Below are 20,531 nucleotides of genomic sequence, written 5' to 3'. Positions count from 1 at the left end.
GGTGCTTATCACCTCAAATGAGTGGTTACTATTAAAATAACTTTCTCTAGTAGGAAATTCATAGTTGAGGATTTTGTTAAAAAGTTTAGAGGTTGCTGATGATGCTTTATTTAAATACTGGTTTTACATTTCGCGTCCACTCTAGCTATGATTATTGAAAATATGTAATGTCAATAGCGAACGTTATTCTCAGATTGCGATATGTCATTATCCATTCCTTGAACGGAGTAAAATTGGATCTCATTGATCTTAAAGTGATTGATTTATGAAAATTATTTTCATTTCTTTTCATCACTTTTATTAATTATTGTGAATGTGCTTTCAGGTTTTGCAGATAAATGGGAGGTAAGCCAGTTTCTCCATGCATGGCATATGTTGGAGTAAGTTTTGACATAAGCGTCAAAGACTTGATATTTAGAGGCAAGATCAATTTTATGATTTGCGAAAAATTTTGACCACCAATTTTGCTTGAATGATTTTTTACTTTGCCATAGTTCAAGTTTGTTGTAAACAATATATCAAGTTATTTGAATTCGGTCCTCACATCTATTCGCACATTATTGAGTTGCCAAGTTTCTTCCCGTAGTCTTCCTCTCTGTCGATTCTGGAAGATCATGATTTTCGTTTTTAATATGTTAATATGAAGATCCTATGTCTTGCAGTACGTTTTTAATCGATTTATTTGAATTGAAATTGATTATCTGATATCAGTATCAAGTCATCTGCATAAGGATCTCCCACAAAGTTTACGCCTCCAGTATATTATCAGCTACATCATCAATATACAAGGCGAACAAGATTTTTGGTGTATTTGTTCCTTTGAATTATTACCTGAATAATGCAATGAACTCCACTTATGCGAGTTTATATATTTTAACTGTTTTATAAATTCCTTCCAAAAAAGGAGTTTCTTGGCACGAAAACTATGATCATAAAAAGACTGGAATTCGAAGCAAAAAAAAACCTGAATCCTTAGCGATCATCACGTCCGCGTCACCGAACCTACAATAAGAACCAACTGCAATTTATCGAATTTTCATCCATATAATAAATTTGTCGGTTGAAAAAAAACTGAATCATTTCACTGGAATTTTGTAATCTGTTTTAGCCGAAAAAGTATTTCTTATCAAACAAAATTGATAAGTTAACAAATTGTGCCGGAAATACAAATAATTGCATCACATACCCACGCATACTTTTTGTGTCATCACAGTAATTAATTCACTGCACCCTCAACATTCAAAAGAAAAACCTTGTGGGTGAAGAAATTCAACGTAGGTCGATATAAATCAATCAAATGTCTAAAAACTGTTTAAGTAGTATCATTCGATTTTAATTTAATATCATTTTTCAAATCATTGATATCTAACTTCGATTTGGACAAAATGGCCATGGAATAGTTTAGTTTGGAGTGAACAAGGCATAAATATTTTCCTCACCATTACGTATTTTGAAACAAATGTTTGAAAAAAAGTTACAGAAAATACACCTACCTACTTTTTAATCTTGTGTAATTGTTTGAACTATTATAATAATAATAACTAAATTTTTTTTAACGACCTTGATGCATTTGAGAAGATTTGTTAAGATTAGTTTGTCTTTAGTTCTTTTTAATCAGAATTTATACAATTAAATAACAGCTTTGAATGTACATACCCACTATCTCCTCTATATATAGAAAATAGAGGAATTAGAAGTTCGTTATCAAATTGGGAAGGGGGAAAATAAACCTAGACACAGAAAATACGTGAACTCTTTATTTTGTTATTTTGTTTGCAATTTTTTTTTCACTCTACTCGCAATGTTACAAGTGAAAAATAAACTCAAAAGATACACAAACAAGTCTTCAAGTCGTTGACCTAATTGTTGTTTAGTTGTTATAGTTTGTATACTTTTTTCTGCTGCTGCTGCCTGATTTTTAAGTTAGTGTGACCAACATCTATGAATGAAAGCATAAGTGGTGTTGCGCGTAATTGAGGTTGTTGTTCAAATTAGAAAACATCCATAGGGATGCAATAATGAAGATGCAAAAAACTTCTTTTTAAGATTCAGTAAATGTCAATGAGTGTAAAACACAATGTGTTGTTTATGTGAGAATGAAAAATAAAGAGTTTATCGTTAGGGCAATATTCTTAGACATTATCATCCTAGGGTGAAATCGGCTAACGTGGATAAATGATTGTCACACTTCAAGAAGAAGGACAAGAGCTATGCACGAGCCCTATGAGCATAAATGGGGAGAGGAACACATACTTCTAAGAAGGAAAAAGAGAAAGCATGAGAAGCCAACAAAAACTAAGAAGAATCCTGCTTCCAGACTTAGAATAAGTAAAGATCGCCATATCTAAGCTGGAGTCTAACAAAGCCGCTGGAGCAGATGGCTTGAATGCAGAAAAGCAGCTTAGTAAGGAGCATGCACTACCTTATCTGTAAAATATAGTCGGAAGAAATCATGCCCCATCAATGGAACCTCAATGTTGTTTGTCCGATACTGAAAAGTAGATACTCTCTAAACTGCACCAACTATAAAGGAATCAGTCTCTTTAACATTGGTCAATAATACTTCCCTGTCGTAATATGTGAACGTATTAAGATCATCGTCAACAACGTGATAGGTTCTTTTTAGTGTGGTTTAAGATTAAGAAAGTCTATAGTAGATCGAATATTTACTTTGCGGCAGATCCTTAAAAAAAACCAAGAACATCAAATCGACACGCACCATCTTTTCATCGATTTCAAGGACATACATTGACGAACTGTTTAAAGCCATATCTAGTTTAAGTATGCCTGTCAAACTCGTCCGTTTGTACAGAATGACTATGAAGAATTTGCGCTGCTCCATAAAAATTGTAAACAGCTTAACCGAACCTTTTGATGTCAATAAAGTCTTTAGAGCTCCCACGTCATAACTATCTTTCAGAAGTCTGTTCAATTACTTGCATATGCTGATGATATCGACATTTTCGGAAGAACTCAGTGTGATATCAATGGGATTTTTGTGAGTATTGAGACACCGAGGCGGCAAAAAATGGCTTTCATGGTTAATGAGGGCAAAACAAAGTACGTGCTGTCATCAAGAAATGACACCGACGACGTTTCGGCTAAAACGTTACCTTCGAGAAGGTAGTTAAGGGCTTGTCTAACTAGGCTCCTCTTTAAAACAGAACGGAGAAAGGCAGAATAGCATTAATTGAAAGAATCACTGTTTCGTGTTAAATGTCACCCACAAGCAACCTCCTTTCAAGACTCCGGAAATTTAAACCCTGAACTTGTTTTTGACAACTTTGGCTCCCTAAAATACAAACAACTAACTCTTTGTCATTAAGAGATATCTAAAAAATTGCAAAAAGGTCACATTGAACCTGTTGTAGGTAAGTTTTAGTTTGCAGCTTACTTTGTGCAAATTCATAAGACGGAATCTTGGTTGCTTCTTGGAAATATTGTTCTCGTTTTCCTTTGTTTTCTTTTTCTTTTAATTTTGTGTTTAGTTGAGTTTAGTTTATATCTAGTCTCTAAATTTTTCCTCATTCTTCTTTGATGTTTGTATCTATTTCGTATTGCATTCCGAGAGAAGGCTGAAAATGTTTTTAATTCCATGTTATGATTTTGTTTTGTTTATTATCTTTTGGATGAAAATACTATGCATATCTTCTTTAAACACTTTGCCCCTACCTATAGAGTATATAGATATAGACTTATAGAATAAAAGTTGCACTTCTTTTGTGCACTTTTTGTGTGTTTAAAATCTCTGGTCTACATCATAGATGCCACACTATTTTTTGTGTTATGTTTTATATTACGTTAACTTTCGAAAAAAAATTTGCATTCCCTGATGAAATAAAAAGATGAAGAAAAAGGTAAAATAAAAGAAGCCAATGTCATCTTTGTTGCATTTGTAGCACTTTTTGTTGTTCTTGTTGTTAGGTATGTTCAATTATTTGAAACAACAACAGCAACAACAAAAAAACAGGAATAGTACATAATAACATTCAAGTTGTTCTGTTTAAAGTCTCATATTATGTTGTTTCTTTTTTTTTCCTCCGAAGGACGTCCAGTGCCAGAGGGAGGTAAAAATGGGTGTAGAAAGATGAGGTAAGGATTTCTTTTAGATTTTTATTTTTAGATAGAAATCTACAAAGTTGAAAGATTAAAACATTTAACTTCTCTATCTACGTCCCCTAGATGGCCGATGGCAATGTCTTGAACTAAGAAATGTTGGTCGAGAATAATTACTATTTTCTAAGGCTTGTTGATGGAAGAGTAGACAATACTGAGGTGATTGATTGACTAGAAATATGTTTTGCTTTAAGCTGCAAATTGTTTGTTGCATAAAATTGTGGGGCATTCAAAATTTAAATTTTTTTTGGGGACGAGTTTTCAAATTTTGTAGAAAAACGTATCGAAGCCTAAAATTGTACCAAACTTGCGTAGTGACCTCTTAGGATTAAACTTAACCCTCATATCAAATACTGCAAGCCAAAAAATGCTTTTCGAATGTTCAGTGTTAGACATCTGCATTCAAGAGGACACAAGCGTCCGCAGATTTTTCCCAAAACCCAGCTCTCTCTATCAACTCCTACTCTCCCCTCCCCGTGGTGAACATTAGGTGCCTAGTACCTCAACTGCACATTGGGTTCCAACCCCAGTAAAAAGTTGTTGGTGGTAAGAAACGAGAAATTGGGGGAGAGGTGTTTCCATTAAGGCACCTCTACTTTTATCCAGACGGCAACGAAGGAATTCTCAAGATGGAATAAACGGTTGCGTTTATAGTTTCAGTTAGGTTGAACTACTTAGTGAACACCTTAAAGGGCTACTACGACATATTCGAAGCCCAGGCCTATAAGGAGCGGTTATGCCTGCTCTCGCCTTTGGAGTTAAATTAAGGACCCTGTTCTTCAGGTTGAAATCATGCGTCAGAGTGACAACCTGACCACATAAAGAAAACCCAGTTGAGAAGCACCAACAGGCCTCGAATATGGACGAATTTACTGTTGACAACCTGCGCAAACGAATTAGGGACAAAGAACTTCGGATATGTACATGGATAGTTAGGTCCCTTAACAGACCACTTGCAGCCGAAGAATTATCAGAGGTCCAAGACTGAATGCCGAGCTCTTCAAAGCAGCTGGAGATAATTTGGATAGGAGCATGCACCAACTTATCTGTAAGATATGGTCGGAAGAAATCATGCCCGATGAATGGAACCTCAGTATTGTTTGTCCGATTCTGAAAAAAGGAGACCCTTTTAACTGCAGTAACTATAGAGGCATCAGTCTTCTTTACATCGTTTACAATATCTTCTCTGCCGTAATATGTGAACATCTCCAGCCCATCGTCAACGACCTGATAGGTCCTCAGTGTGGTTTTAGACCAGGAAAGTCCACAGTCGAACAAATATTCATATTACGGCAGATCCTGGAAAAAACCCAAGAACATCAAAACGACACCCACCATCTTTTCATCAATTTCAAGGCGGCATATGACAGCATCTACAGGGACGACCTGTATAGAGCCATGCCACTCGTCCGTTTGTGCAGGGTGACCATGGAGAATTCACGGTGCCCCAAGAATGTTGGAAACAACTTTACAGAACCTTTTGATGTCAAAAAAGGTTTTAGACAAAGTAATGCGCTGTCATGCGATTTTTTTAAGATCGTCCTTGAAAGAATAGTGAGTTTCCTGACCGTGGTACAGGTTTCCAGGCATTTCCATCTTTTATTGGTTTCTTATTGTTTCCAATGATGTGATTTAATTCACAGAATAGGGTATCTATAGGTGAGCCTACACTTGATTGGCTTAGTTTTGTACTTATCTTCTCAGCTATTAGCATCATAAATGTAGTATTTGACTAAGAGATCTAAACTTTTGTGACATGATTCTGTCCATTGACAATGGGGATTTCTTAGTGATCCCATTGGTGAACGCTCTTTGGGTAGAATTTTCCTTAGTCTCGCTAACAAATTAGTACATTCTATTTCGTCAAAGAATTTGATGCAAGAGTTTCTTTCGGCTCGTTGAGATTCTGCTGCAATGAATGTTGCGTTTAGAAACATTAAAAAGTCTTCTTGTTTTTTTCCGAATGCAGTCAAGCATCACGGTTTTGTGACTGACCTAAACAGTGCTTTAAGAGGAATTACTTTGTTCAAAATCTACCTAACAAATTAATTCGAGTGAAACCCTGTTCTATTTTTCCGTAATCTATTCTAACGAACTTAATTAACAAGAAACTCTTGTATTAAGGCACTATTCGCCTTTCAATTTAGGTACTCAAATTTGCAACGACGACCAGCCGTGGGAATATCATTTGATCCAGAGATAAGATAATTTGTAATTTGAAGTAGAATTTTTACACAAAAATTGAATTGTTCTTCACAAAAAATAAGAAATAATAACATCAAACAAAAAGGAAAAACGATTATACAACAGTTCAGAACTTATATTTCTAAATAAAAAATTAAAGAAAGTCATAAGGGCAACGTTAAGCATTTAAAAGTGCAATACTTCTCCCCATAATAGAACATTTTTAAAAGAGGATGCAGTTTTTTAAAAATAAATACAAGATGAGATGACGTTGACGTTGAAAACTTGAAACAATGAAATTCTTAAATTTTTGAATAAATTCCCTTATTTTTTAATTTCTATCTAATCATTGAACAAACAAAATAAAAAATACTACACAAGTCAGAAATATGAAGGCTCAAATGTCTAAATTATTATCAGCTGTGACCTTGATATGAATTTCACTAACAACGTACAGTGCTGCCCAAAATGTTTGCCACACAACGATTTTGTAAACTTAAATTCTTTCTTTTTACCCTTTAAAAACATGTTTTCAATGGTGGTGGCATTTAATAATTCACAAATAATTAATTTTTTTTGGAAATCACAAGCCTTTTCACGAGTTTTTGAACTTCTTAACAAAAATTTTCGATTGAATTTAGTTCCGCAAATTGTGGTGGGTGTGGAAGCTTGTGTGGAATGTTATTCTTATCATATACAAACGTACTCCTTAACTGTATTTTTGGGGTTGTTCTTGTACCAACATTTGGACGATCGTGAAAGACTTAGCTTTTTGAAATTTTGATGTCAATGAATTCATTGACGTACTCGTATTGCTTGTTTGGGCTGGTATCTTGTAACTAGATTGTTGTTACCGCCAGAAATATCCTTACCAACATGGGATGACCTTTTTCTTTTCTTGGTCTACTTCAGCTGCAAATTGCTTTGTATACTTGGAACTTTTAAAGCTAGAAACATCCTTAAAACGATGGACGATGCTCCGAATGGTGTATCGGCATATATCCATTATTTTATCAACCGTTGCATACGCACTCTTATTTTTAAACAATTTAGATGACAAAAAAGGGATGATTCAATTGACAAGCAAGACAAACTGTTAGATTTAAGGACGTTTTTTTTATTTTAATCTTGATGCGCTTTTAGTTTTCTGCGAGAAAATAAGTATTTAGTAAAGGTGGCGATGCAGTCTTGTGTGAACTAGGGTCAACAAGCTTCTGCATCCACCTTGGTCCCTAGTTAGATGTCTCCATATTGGGTGAGGCCACTTGTTGTTTTCTGTGTTCATAGCAGAGCCAACATCATGCTGAGTTTTGTCGATTATGTCAATGTCATCAGTATAGACCTTTTACTTTTTTGACATCAAAAAGTTCGTTTATGGAATAGCACGAATTCTCCATGGTCATCCTGCACAAACAAATAAGTTTGGCAGAGATACCAAAAGTAGGATATGGCTTTATATGTATATTTCCTCCTTGTAAATGCTGTCTTTTACGGCCCTGAAGTCGATGAAAAGATGGTTGGTGTGTATTTGATGTTCTTGGGGTTTTCCATGATCTGTCTGTGAATATTTCATGGACTGTTGACTTTCCTGGTCTAAAGCCACACTGATAAAAACCTTTAATTGACGATTGACGTTCACATATAATGGCAGAGAAGGTTTTGTAAGCGAAGTTAAGGAAACTGATTCCTCTATAGTTTGTGCAGTTTATGGTTTTTTTTTCTTAGCGAGAAAATAATTAGTTTTGTGTTAATTAATTAATTTAAGTGAATATACTCAAAACGTTGTATCAGAATCAATAAATAGAACCACCAAAGGATAAATAATTTAAAACTTAAAATTGGGTTAAAAGTCCAGATATATAGTGGTGTGCCAATAATTAAATGCTGCACTGTATAAATATGTATACTACGACCTGCTCGTTTTAAGTCATACATTTAACCAAAAAATATAAACAATAACAACGTAATAAAAATAAAACTCCAACAAACTGTATGTATACAAACGTTTTGATGTTTATAAATAAGCTCCATGAAGTTCTATTCTTTTATTATAATTGTTTCCTCTGTTTTTATTTAGTGTGTAATCTTATCAAACATTATACGAGTCTGTTAACACATCTCCACAGCATCACATTCATAAATGTTTACATTTTCAAACAACTTTTAAAAAACTACTTCAAGCATGCATAAACTACAAAATGTTAGATAATTAACTTGTACAGATGAATGCATTATTAATTAATTTGAATTTCGCATTAAGCTGCTGCAAACAGAGTTTTGGATTGCTTATAATCTGTCGAGTTCCGTTCCTTCATCCTATTGCTGCAGCTGTAGCGTCGCCGAGAAGGTTCGTATTGCGCAATATATTTGATCACCTTGTCAATTGAAAGTAATTAAAAATATACACAAATGAAATGTTAAAGAATTTAAATTCAATACGAATTTAAGAAACGTAGTACTAAGGAGTCTATAACAATAACTTGCAATCTATGAAATGCGAAAATGAGAAAAGAAAAAAGAAATTAAGCGATTACTTGGATTTGCTTTTGACGAATTCCACTAATGACATCATCAAAACGTGGAAGTTATAAACTAATGTTGAAATCTCTGCCACTCTTTCCCTTACACTCTAGTCCAGGGGCTTGGCCCAGATGTGGGTATGTACATAGGTGCTTGTATCAGAAAAAAAAGGTCACTTACACTATTTACCGGTCAAGAAAATCTTTTGTCTATGTCCGAAAACAAATATATACACTTGAAGACAAACAAAACATCCAAAGTGATAAGAAAAAGCTATTATTTCAAAATGATAACGTTGTTATGCTTACTTTTGCTATAAGAGTTCAGTGGCGGTGGCAGTGATATAGTTGTTGTAGTACTCTTGAGACAATTAATAGGCTTGTGTAGACAGCTAGACAACAACTTACTCAGCCAGCCAATTCATTTTATGCGCATTAATTTTGAAATGATTGCTTTCCGTTTATATATTATTTTGTGAGATAAAAAATAATTACAAACTTATAATTTGTGGAACGTATTGATTTTAAAATTGGAACAAACACATTCTCTATACTGCAGGTAATCGGAAACGGAAAGATGACTCATTTCTGTTTTGTTGACATTAAATGATAAGTTAAATCATAAGTTGTTATGTGATATTTTATAGACCAGGTGCATAAAGGGGGGCCAAGGCAATATTTATTTTGTCAAAAATTGACATCGTTTACATTTTTTTAAAAGTAAAAAAGTCAGAAATTACATTCCCTTCAACCCCGAAAAGATCGATTACATTCACATAAGTTCACTTTTTGCACGATTTCTTATCAAAATAATCATTTGGTAGGCCTATAAGGTAAAAAGCCACGTCTTCACAGTAGCTAGTCATCGATAGATACACAATTTAAATTTAAAGCAAATCAGTTCGTAACAAAATAAAGAAGACATACAAAAATCTATCAAGAGTGTTGAAAAAGAAAATGAATATTTAAAATCTCGTTTAGAGAGAAATTTTTCTTTACTCACAAATCTACTTCTTAAAATTTCTTTTGTTTTAACTTTGTAAACAAATTGCTTGTGTCATTGAGCACCGTGAATTAAAAATATTTGTAATCTTTGTTGTTTGCACAAAGTGTGTGTGCTCAGTTTGTTGATAAAATTTGATTGTGCTGAAATTGTTTGCAAATGTGGCGCGTTTAGTTTAGATATTTTGGATCTTTGATAATTAGAAATCTGAATGGGGGTTGCAATAGTAACAAACAATTTACTATTTACTACAAACTGTTACCGATGCGGCATTATTGCAAATTTCAAATAAATCAGCTGTGGTATGCTACACATTTATTTGATACATCTGATTAACAAACAAAAAACTACTATACTGATAAATTGGAGGAACAAAACATGATGTAGAATAATCCTTGCGAACTGGAGAAACGAGTTGTAAAGGTTTCATTTAAGCATCGCTGTGATAATATAATTGTGTTTCTTGTTTGTATCCATGGTACAGAAGCATGGACTTATTGCTTTAGTATGTTTCAATTGGAATTTATAGAATGAGTTGTTCCCGTCTCCATAGAAAGAGACCAGTTGAAAAGAGCCCAACAACAATAAAAGGCAGGTTAACTTAATGCTTAAGAAGGCTTTTTCAATTTAGAAGAATGCCTTTTGGCCTTCACAATTCACATGGCAGCGTTTCATCGACACAGTTTTGGGTGCCGAGTTTATCATAACTTTTGTATACCATCATTGGAATTGGATATGTAGTAGATAGCTCCCGTAAAGGTAGATAGCACCGAAAAATGTAGATGACGTAAGAAGTTTAATAGAAAGTGTCGTGGTACCGTCGTCGATTCGTACCCATTTGTGCAGAATTACTTATACCATTATCAGATATTAACACAAGAATGTTAAACCAGCTTTGGGAAGAGTCTTTGGTGACAGCACCAATACTTACTTTTCCAGACTTCAAACTACCTTTTGTCGTTCTAACAGACGCTTCAGATTAAGGAATCGGTTCAGTTTTATCGCAAAATTTTGATGAGCGTGAAAAGGTTGTCTGTTACTTTAATAGATCTTTGAATAGGAGTGAACGAAAAAGAATGTCAAGCTATACTATAAGCCCTTAAAAAGTTAAGACCATATCTCGAAGGTATTCGGTTCACGGTCGTTAAGTACGGCTGAATAATCTTGAAGATTAGCGTGTTGGGCAGTAAGGCTCGAATAATTTAATTACGAAATTATCCATCGGAAAGGCAAAGAGCAAGTTGTAACAGACCATGTATTTTCTCTAGGGGCCCGGATGAAACCGAGTTTTCAGTACAGGATCCAAGGATCTGAAATCCTTGGATAGTTAAGATGAAGACAGCAGTTATTTCAAACGCATAAGCTTATCCCGCCTGGCAAATTATATTGCAGTTAATGATAATAATTAAGAATGGAAACGTTTTATTGGTCGAAAATGAGAACCAATATAACAGGGTATGATAGGAATAATAAACTTTGCCAACAAAGTTAAATTTGTCTGGAAAAGTAGGTATTATGATCTGTATAGATCTTCCACTTCCAATTTCGACTTACATTCTTGCTGTCGTAGTTGATTATTTCACTAAATGTCCGCAACTTTTTGCATTGAGGTCGGCTACTGCAATAGGGGAAATTTGTGGGGTCTGCTTATTAGCCTTGGCTTCTGCATATTGCAGAAATCCCATGCCTAAACAATTGTTCAAGATTAATTGAAATTCAACCACGTATGTAAGTGTTTTTAGGTTAGGTAAATGGGCAATTGATGACGTCATCGCCACACTTAGATTCATTGTGGTACCTCGAATTATTTAGCTTCCCTAATAAATAAATATGAAAACCTATACCTATGTATATTATCTTGTTACCACTGCCCTATATAAAGTTTACAGTCTATATGTGAGGCTATATGGGATTGGACCAGAATGGTACCTGTCCTCGCCAGCTCTTCAGCTCTATCGTTTCCAGGCACATCACTGTAACCTGGTACCCAGCAGAGTCTACTATTATGTTATGAGCTAAGAACCGTTAGTTCATTGAGACCTGTTTTGTAGCGTTTGTCACTGGCTGTCAATATCGCGGCTTGGAAGACACTGCATTGATCTGAGGGATTCGAAAAGAATTGGCAAGATTGAGTGTTTCAATAAAGAAGCCTCCATTTACTCTTGATTGCCAGTTTCCAGTTTCTACTGAAATGAGCAGAATGTGATCTGAATTTTTTTGGATCTCTCAAATGTATTTGGACCTCAGTTTCGTTTTTTTATCTAGAATTACTCCTAGGTATTCACCTTGTTTTAATAATTTAAGTGGGGATCCTCCTATACTACAGTTTTGTGTCTATTTCTAATTCCGTAGAGTCATTTCTACACTTTTGCGTGTAGGAGATAAAACTTCAGGAACCAGGTTACAGCGGATATGGATACCTAGAAGTCTCTTTAACGTTTCAAGAATATTTTAAGGTTTCATTGATGGATATACTATTTTATTTCGCATAGCAACATCTCTCTTCCTAGCTTGTTCATTACTTCTAAAACTTATAAAATATAAATTTTTAGTTTGGGCCCACAAACTCACCCTGTCAATGCTGGACAACTCTATTGAATACTGTGTTTAAAGCTTCACCAATGCAGGGACTACGGATAACTTTTTACCATATTATCATAAAGAATTGATCAAAACAAATAACTTTGGTTCTCGTGCTCTACATAATTAATTATCATATACTAAACAATCATTAATCTTGTAATAAAAAAAAAACATATAACTCAAAATTAACACATATTTGTGTTTAATAACTTTCTAATGGAGCAAGTCTTCATAATTTCTCATAATAATAAGCTATCAAATGAGTAGTACTATTCAATTTGTTAAAACTAAAAATAATTGTTTAAGCCTATCATAGCTGTTTTACTGATATAATGTACAATCAACAAAAAATAATTCATAACAAAATATTGTAATCGATGGCTTTATAATTGAACTACATACATTTTTATAATGAGACTACATACACGAAACTTTTGTTAAAAATGAGTTCCTTGTGTTGATTCGCATGATTTCAAAGAATTTGAAAGTAATTTTATTAACTAACAATTCAACCTCGACAACGATTTATTTCAAGTATGCGCCTTCTAAAATCAAAAAAAAACAAGTGCGAAATAAGTTTTACAATCATATTGCAAAAGAAAAACAACAAAATATAAAGAATGATGACATAGCTACATAGGACACATCCATCCTCAAGTAGCATCACGTATTTCTCATAAAATCATATTGTATATGCAAGTTTGTATACATTGAGAAATAATAATAATGAATGTTCATTTATTTTGAGTTAAACTGTCGGTTTCTGCCAATTTTATTATTTATGTTTACTTTAAGAACGGTGATGAAGAGCTTTGGACAAACTGAGACATTCTTTTTTTTCTAAATAATGTTTTAACTACATGTTTGCTAGGAATATAAATACTGGCTTACAGTATATTAGATTGACTCCAAAACCGAATCATAATGGCAGCACACTTTTCAACCAAACACAGGTAGGGAACAAATTTTAACTTTAAACCATCATCAAGAAAATCAATATTTCTTGTATGTTATTCATTTGAACTTACTAAGGACATGTGAATGGGTTGTAATATGGTTTTGGTATATAGATTAGTAAAAGTACCTCACGTGTAAGAGCTGTGTGTAGGATTCTTGCATTTATAGTAAATGAAGATAATAATTAAATCGATTAATGATGGAGAGAGGAAGAGACAGGCACCAACATCAATGATTTAGATGTATCGGTGGTTAAACCTTTAGCATTGAACACTTTGCTGCAAGATATGTTCTTCTATAATCTAAGAAGATGATCACGTTTCCCAACACACATATTCTTAATGGTTTACCTAAAATGATGGGTAGGTTCATAATCTAATTCATCGATATATAAGTTTTTTTCTTAACAAACTATGATTGGATTTTGCAAGCATCACAGTCGTGTATTTACTTAAACATTAATATATTATATATATATATATATATATTATAAAAACATTATGCAAGCAAATAACGATCACAATTATTTGGAATTATCTATGAAATGAGTTCAATTAGAACTTATGCAGATGTTTAACTGTGTTTGATAACGAAAAAATATCAAACACAAAAATAGCAGTACCTATGCATTTTTCACTAATTTCTACATAACTCTTAAGTAAGCCTGCTTTGTACATTTAATAGTAACTTAAATATAATATTGAAATGGTTTCCACAAGAGGAAATAGCCATTTTCAAGTGAGCTCCTCAATCTCCTGACCTTAATTACGTCGGAAACTTTTGTCTTATATGGCAAACAAGCAAGTCAGAGATGTCGTATTTACTAGAGAGTTTACTATAGTTGATTTTCTTGTCATCGAAGGCCAATCACATCTGGACTAACATCTCTGAACGTAGAGAGTTTAAATAAAGTCCTAACAGGTCTGGATGTGGAGGCTTTCAAAGTGATTGCCTATGCGAATGACGTTGCTATAGCGGTTTCAGCAAAGCATCTTAACACCCAAAAATAACTCTTATAAAATGCCTTAGACAAAACCAATACTTTGAGCTTATCGATGTTGACTGGGTTTTAAGCCAAAAAAAACGAAATTAGTCCTAATTTCGAGGAAATACAAAATTTCATTTGTTAACTCTCTACTTTAAAGGAATCCAATTAGAGTTCCCCATCCAGGTACAGGCTAAGTACCCGTGTCTTATTTTAGACAAAAAACTTAATTGGAAACGCAATACACATGAAAGAGGGGAAAAGGCTACGGTGTGGGAGTATGGTGGATTCCTCGAGAAAAAACTATAAACCGCCACAAACTAATTAAAGTCCAATATTCAGCTTGCATATCGGATCGCTTCGCACTACTATACCTCATGATATATTTAGCAAACAAATAGCTGCAAGCTGTGCTATTCGTCTCAAAGCTTCGTCGCAGTGGCAACTCCGTTATTCTTAAGTATTTAGATTATATTCCAAAGCACACAGACAACACCATCCCCCTACAGAAATTCGACAGAAACTTTCAGATTTCTTCAAGATCTTTCTGGAAAGATATGGCATTCCTGGAAGACTAGTCAGTCCACTTTTACACAGATGGATCGAAAACAAATGAAATTGGTGGAGGTGTGCACTCTGAAAGACTGAAATTAAGTCTCTCATATGGCCTTCCCAATCATTGTGGCGTGTTTCAAGCGAAACTTTTAGCGATAAAAGTTCTAGTCCTGACTTAAAGATAATGTGATATCAACGTCTAATATTCGTATTTTCTCAGATAGTCAGGCCGCTATCAAATCTCTGAACTATGTCACTACATACTTTATAACACAGTCCATACTATCAATCGCCTCTAATGGAGAAGACACAATAGGAGGCGCGGAATAACATCACCACGTGTCAAGTCACAAAACACATCTGGCCTACACTAGACTCAAAGCGATCAAGGTGCTTGCTATCCCTAAGCAGATCGCATATAAGCTCAATAACAGGTGTCATTCCCGGGTATTGTATAATAGAAAAGCACGCTACGCTGCTAAACATATTCTCTAATTACTTTTGCAGAAGCTGCATGGATTAGGAAGAGAAGTAAACAGTTCTTCACCGCCTCTGTACATGCCCTGCTCTAGCTTATTGAGCTTGGAAGAAAGCCTCAAGATTAATTTCGTATCATAATGGTCCATTAAACTGGGCTAAGTGTGCCCTACTCTATCACGTACAGCCTTTAACCTAACTTAACCATTAAAAATAATGATTATGGCACAAACTTTTAATAAATTAATGAAATTGGCCACCGATTTATTTATAAAAAACTGTTTATTACCATGGAAAATGCAAAATATGTTTACTATCTTTAATAAAAGTGCAACCCTTCGAAATATAAGCCGAATTGTCCGTGAACATGTTGGACGTCTTCAAAACGCAGAACTATTAAACATGAAGACTCTAATATAACAGCTCTTTAGCGTTATGGAATCACGAGTGCCTATAGATTAGTGGCGGAATCATGGCACCAATGGTACACACATTTCGTAGAACGTAGTGCTTCACTGAGAGGAGAAAATACTGATCATAAGAGTCTTTAACTGAAAACCTAAGCATCGTTTTAGAAAATTGAGATCTTTTATTGATTTCACTCTTCGTTTTGGCTAACTGAGGATTTTTGTTATGGATTACCGATTTTAAAAAATACGTTGCAGAGAGGTGTCTAGCTCTGGTGGATGCAATAAAGCGACAATGTTAACCTCATGGGTACAGAGACCAATGATCTTATGGCATCTTAAATATCTAAGTCGTTAGTGGATATCACGTTTTCTTTGAGTCAAAAGAGGGGTTTTCTGATGACTAGACACTCGGCCTGGAGCACGATACAGTGTCTGGGAAGACGAAATGAGAGACCTAAATTCAGTCTGTTGATATACACTCCTCTACCGACCCGTCATCTGCTTGATATGCATCTATATAGAAGAGAATCGCTTCGTCTTCCAAAAATGACTGACTCTTACAGATGGACCTGGAAGGGATGGACACTTTTTGTTGAATTGTGGACCTGGGTTTACGTATTCGACGTTACTATTTAGAGAACTGAATAAGTTCAGAATAGTGAAGTGGCCAGTATCGTTATTGTATAACTGCGAGGAGACTTAAAGCCGAATAGCTGTTAGCAGCCGATGTTTGCTGAAATTATCTTCTAGCAGTATAAGATGGAACAGAACATCAATTGCATCAGAAGGTGTAAAGCAGCACTTATTCGCATTATGTTCGTTGAACTTTGCTGAGTTTGTCACGGTTCGTTGCTGTGTCCAGTATAGTTCCACCATACTACTATTCCATATGTAAGGATCGGCCTAATGACCGAGATGTAATTTCCAGCTGTACACCGTGTATATTAGGAGGATCTTTGTGTGGGATTTTTCAATTCCCACTAAAGAAAACAAGTTAAGTTTTGTGAGTGTTGACACCAAGTCCACATAGATCTGCATTGGTATTAAGCTTGTTTAAAGAAGTTTGTAGAACTCCTTTCATCGTGGTAACATGTGGCCCAGATACCATAATGGAAACATCGTTTGTATAGGCAATCGCTCTGAACCTCTCGATTTCTACTAACACTGAATTGCGTTATTCGAGTAGAAAAATCACCCAGTTTTGTGTTGATAATCCTAATGTATGAGCCAAATAGTTATGGTGAATGGCAACAGACTATTTGCTTCCAACAGTACGGTGCCTTCCTCAGCGTTTAAATGGTTACTGGAAAAATTTTATTTCATTTTCTCTCTCTCAAATTAATCTTTTATATTCAGAAATATTTTGTCTTTTATTTTCAACGGTTATACCTAATCTTGTACTTAAAAATTAAATATCTAGAAAATACCGGATAATATTTAAGTAGGTAGGTAGTTAGTACATAAATGCGAATTATCAGCGCTAAGAGAAATTAAAAAAAGAAGGTCTACAATTTAATTAATAGATGAGCCTTGGTTAAATTAACCCCATTGAATTCAAGCCTTAACTTGACTCCATGCGTGCAAACATTTTAAAATCTTCTAAAATGAAGATGAAAACACGAAAAGCCTACCTCAATGTTTTGAAGTTCCCTATGTATTTAGATACCTATGACCTATGGAATTTACTATCATACCTACTACCTACCTACAATTTGAGAGTAAAACAAATAAACACAAATAAATGAACTAATATTATCAAAAGAAAACAACTTTCACCACAAAAACAACTCATAAACCATTCGAGTAAAAAATAAAATTTAAAAAATAAAACGAGAAGGTGTTTTGTATGTTTAGTTATTTAGGTAGGAATTTGTGTATTCTTTTTTTGTTTTATAGGCACCTGTATTATTCAATGATGTAATATTATTTAAATGAAAGTCAACCACTTTGTCTCAAAAGAAAAAAAAACAAGAGGAACAACAATTGCAGAAGAAACAAATGGAAAATATTCTTTATCACACAACAATAACAAACACAAATTTAACACATTTTGTTGTTTACAACAACAAAAACTTGAGATAGCAACTAGACTATAATCCACATTAAATAATAATTATAAATCAATTAATTTCAAAAACCCCCATGTTAAGATCCTAAACATTGAGGATGAACTTTTCGAGAAGTTAAAACGAAACAAAAATAAAATACAACTAGAAATAAGATAGCGGAGCAGCCATGATTGGTAGGTACCTACTCTAGCTGAGTGGCAGATAATTCAGCTGGTTTCTCTAGCCCGAGCTCACACGTATTTTTCATCAATATAATAGCTACTAACTACTAGCTATAGGTATCTATCTATCAACTACCTACTCGTCAATATGCTGTCTTCAGTTTTTCTTTGTTTAACCAAGAACAAGAAAAAGCATTTATTTCTATTTTTTTCGGGGGTTTTTATCACAATGAAAATGACTTTTTGTGCTTTTCTTACACAAATTACAAATTAAATCAGGACTTATCAAACAAAAAGAAAAATAAGAAGAAAAACTGAAAAAAAGACGAAACAAGTGTTTTTTTTCACTAATTCAAGATTTTAAACATAACAACACACACCACTTTCGCGAATCGCGAGTTATGAAAGGTCTCTGTCTCCTTCTTAATCCGACAAATACGACACACAAATAAATTTAAATGAATTTTTTAAAAATAGAATGCGTGAGAAAAATCATATGAAAAAACGGTATTTTTGTCTTTTAGAAACACACAAAATATATGATTTTTCTTCATGTCTTGGATCTGGTTCTGGCTCGGACTCCTCGTTTTCGTTGGGTTGTTTATATTATTTTGCAGTTCACACAGGTAACCCCCAAAAGTTGAACAAATATTTTTATAATCACAAATCAAGTAAAATCAGATGTGAAGAAAGAAAAATAAAAATTCAATAGGAAATTTCCCAGACAACGACAAGGTGCATTGGCCACCTCAGCAAGGTCCAGAAAAAAAATAATTTTTATCAAATCAAATTCACATTAGCAAAATAAGTAGAAAATTTTAGCCTTTTTCAAATAAGCATTTGGTATAAAAATTCGTGGGAAATTTGTCTGTTTCCAAGTGAAATATGCTTCAGATTCAATTGAAAAAAGAAAAGGAATATAAAATATTTTTTGTATTTCCAAGAAAATTTTATACATAACCCATTCACAGAGTTCACTTCACATTCACACAGTGTGATGGCAGTGGCACTGGCACTAGCAAGCCCCCTTCTTCTCCTCTATCATTTCTTTTCATCCGTATGGTTGCTGATTAATCTTTAAAAAATTTTATTTCGCACTTTTTATTTTGTCGAAATCGAAATCGACATCGAAATCCTCAAAATGAAACATCAAAAACTACAATTCTCACTCAAATATTTCACTTAAATTCATGCAAACCACAAATAATGTAATTCGAATATATTTAATTTACCTATTTATTTACTGTTATATAGGTTTGATTGTGGGGGAGAAAAGAAATTATTATTTAAAAGTTTATTGAAATGAAGATTTCTGCTGCGATTGCTCTTCGACGAAAAAAACTACTGCTTAGATTTTGATTAGAAAAATATCCCTTTCTTCTTTGCTTGACAAGAATTGAAAAACGAAAGAAAATCCAAAAATACCTCTATATTTGTCGCATTTTATTTTATTTTTTGTCTCTCTTTTTCATTGATTATGCTTTTGTGTCCAAAAAGGAATTTTTAAATATCCAATACACTCGTTCTGCTTTAACACTTAACAAATTGTCAAGCGAGTATATTGCTGATCTGCTTGCGCCATATAAACACTGCAATGTAAACGTCACTTAAGAGGGATATTTTTTTTTCTTTTGATTTATTTTTGCGTGGCCCATTTAAAATGCTATAAACCAACTGTAAATTAAGGGATATTTTATGACTTACGGTTTGATTTTAGTTCGAACTTCGAAATTGATAGGTTTCGGTTTTATTTTCGAATTCAAATTTCCACAATTCGATCTGAAATTTAACGAAAGGAAAAAAACAGGAAATCGAACAACTTTTGTTAAAACGAGAAGTGAGTGGAGTGGAGAGAAGACAATAAAATCAAAACATTGTTTTCTCCCTTTTGTCGGAAAATTTTGAAAACACTGTGTGAGCAAACAGGTTATATATGTACTCCATTTGCTTGCAAAATATCCCTTTCGTTTTGCGGGTGAAAGAGAACAATCTCTATTGGTCACTTTTTTTTACATCACGAAACAAAGAAACACCACACAGTATAAGAAAATTAAAATAACATTAGCTATCCCTTTCATTACAATTCACTTGTCCTTGTTGCACTTGCACTTATAAAATTATTACAGAAACAGAACAGAATCAAAAAGAAATGAAAAAGTTATCATGAATAAGAAAAAAGGAAAATTCGTATGAAATCAATAAATTTGTTGGTTTTCCATCTTTTTCTTTTCTTTTTCATTCATTATTTTCATTTCGCACTTTTTTGATAAATTTTAGTGGGGGACAACATTTCTATAAATTATTTGTTCGTATCGGAGTGGTTAAAATTTTGCAAATTAATATGATTTTGTATTATCAAAGTAGTTTACCTCTTTTTGTAAACAGGCAAATTATAATATTAATTGAATTCTAATTTTTATTTTTGATATATGTAAAATTGAAAGTTACAATTACAGAATTTTTTACAGAGCGAGAGATGTTGCAAGAAGTATACAAGACACTCTTTTGACTG

The 20,531-nt window shown here is 33.7% G+C and overlaps 1 protein-coding gene across 5 annotated transcripts in view; it reads right to left on the bottom strand.

The window, feature by feature from the left end:
• The window catches only part of LOC129943468 (putative uncharacterized protein DDB_G0271606), a 44,598-nt gene extending 24,067 nt beyond the window's left edge, over positions 1 to 20,531 (bottom strand). For 3 of the 5 annotated variants that reach the window (XM_056052947.1, XM_056052951.1, XM_056052950.1), the window contains exon 1: positions 19,252 to 19,400. The gene's annotated coding sequence lies outside the window, so the exon portion shown is untranslated. Of the gene's footprint in view, positions 1 to 19,251; positions 19,401 to 19,723; positions 19,868 to 20,388 lie in introns of those variants that run through there. The other 2 variants (XM_056052948.1, XM_056052949.1) reach the window with 2 other exon arrangements.

This window comes from Eupeodes corollae, chromosome 1, assembly GCF_945859685.1.
Source record: "Eupeodes corollae chromosome 1, idEupCoro1.1, whole genome shotgun sequence".
NCBI classification, from domain to species: Eukaryota; Metazoa; Arthropoda; class Insecta; order Diptera; family Syrphidae; genus Eupeodes; species Eupeodes corollae.
This window is presented reverse-complemented; position numbering and strand designations above follow the sequence as displayed.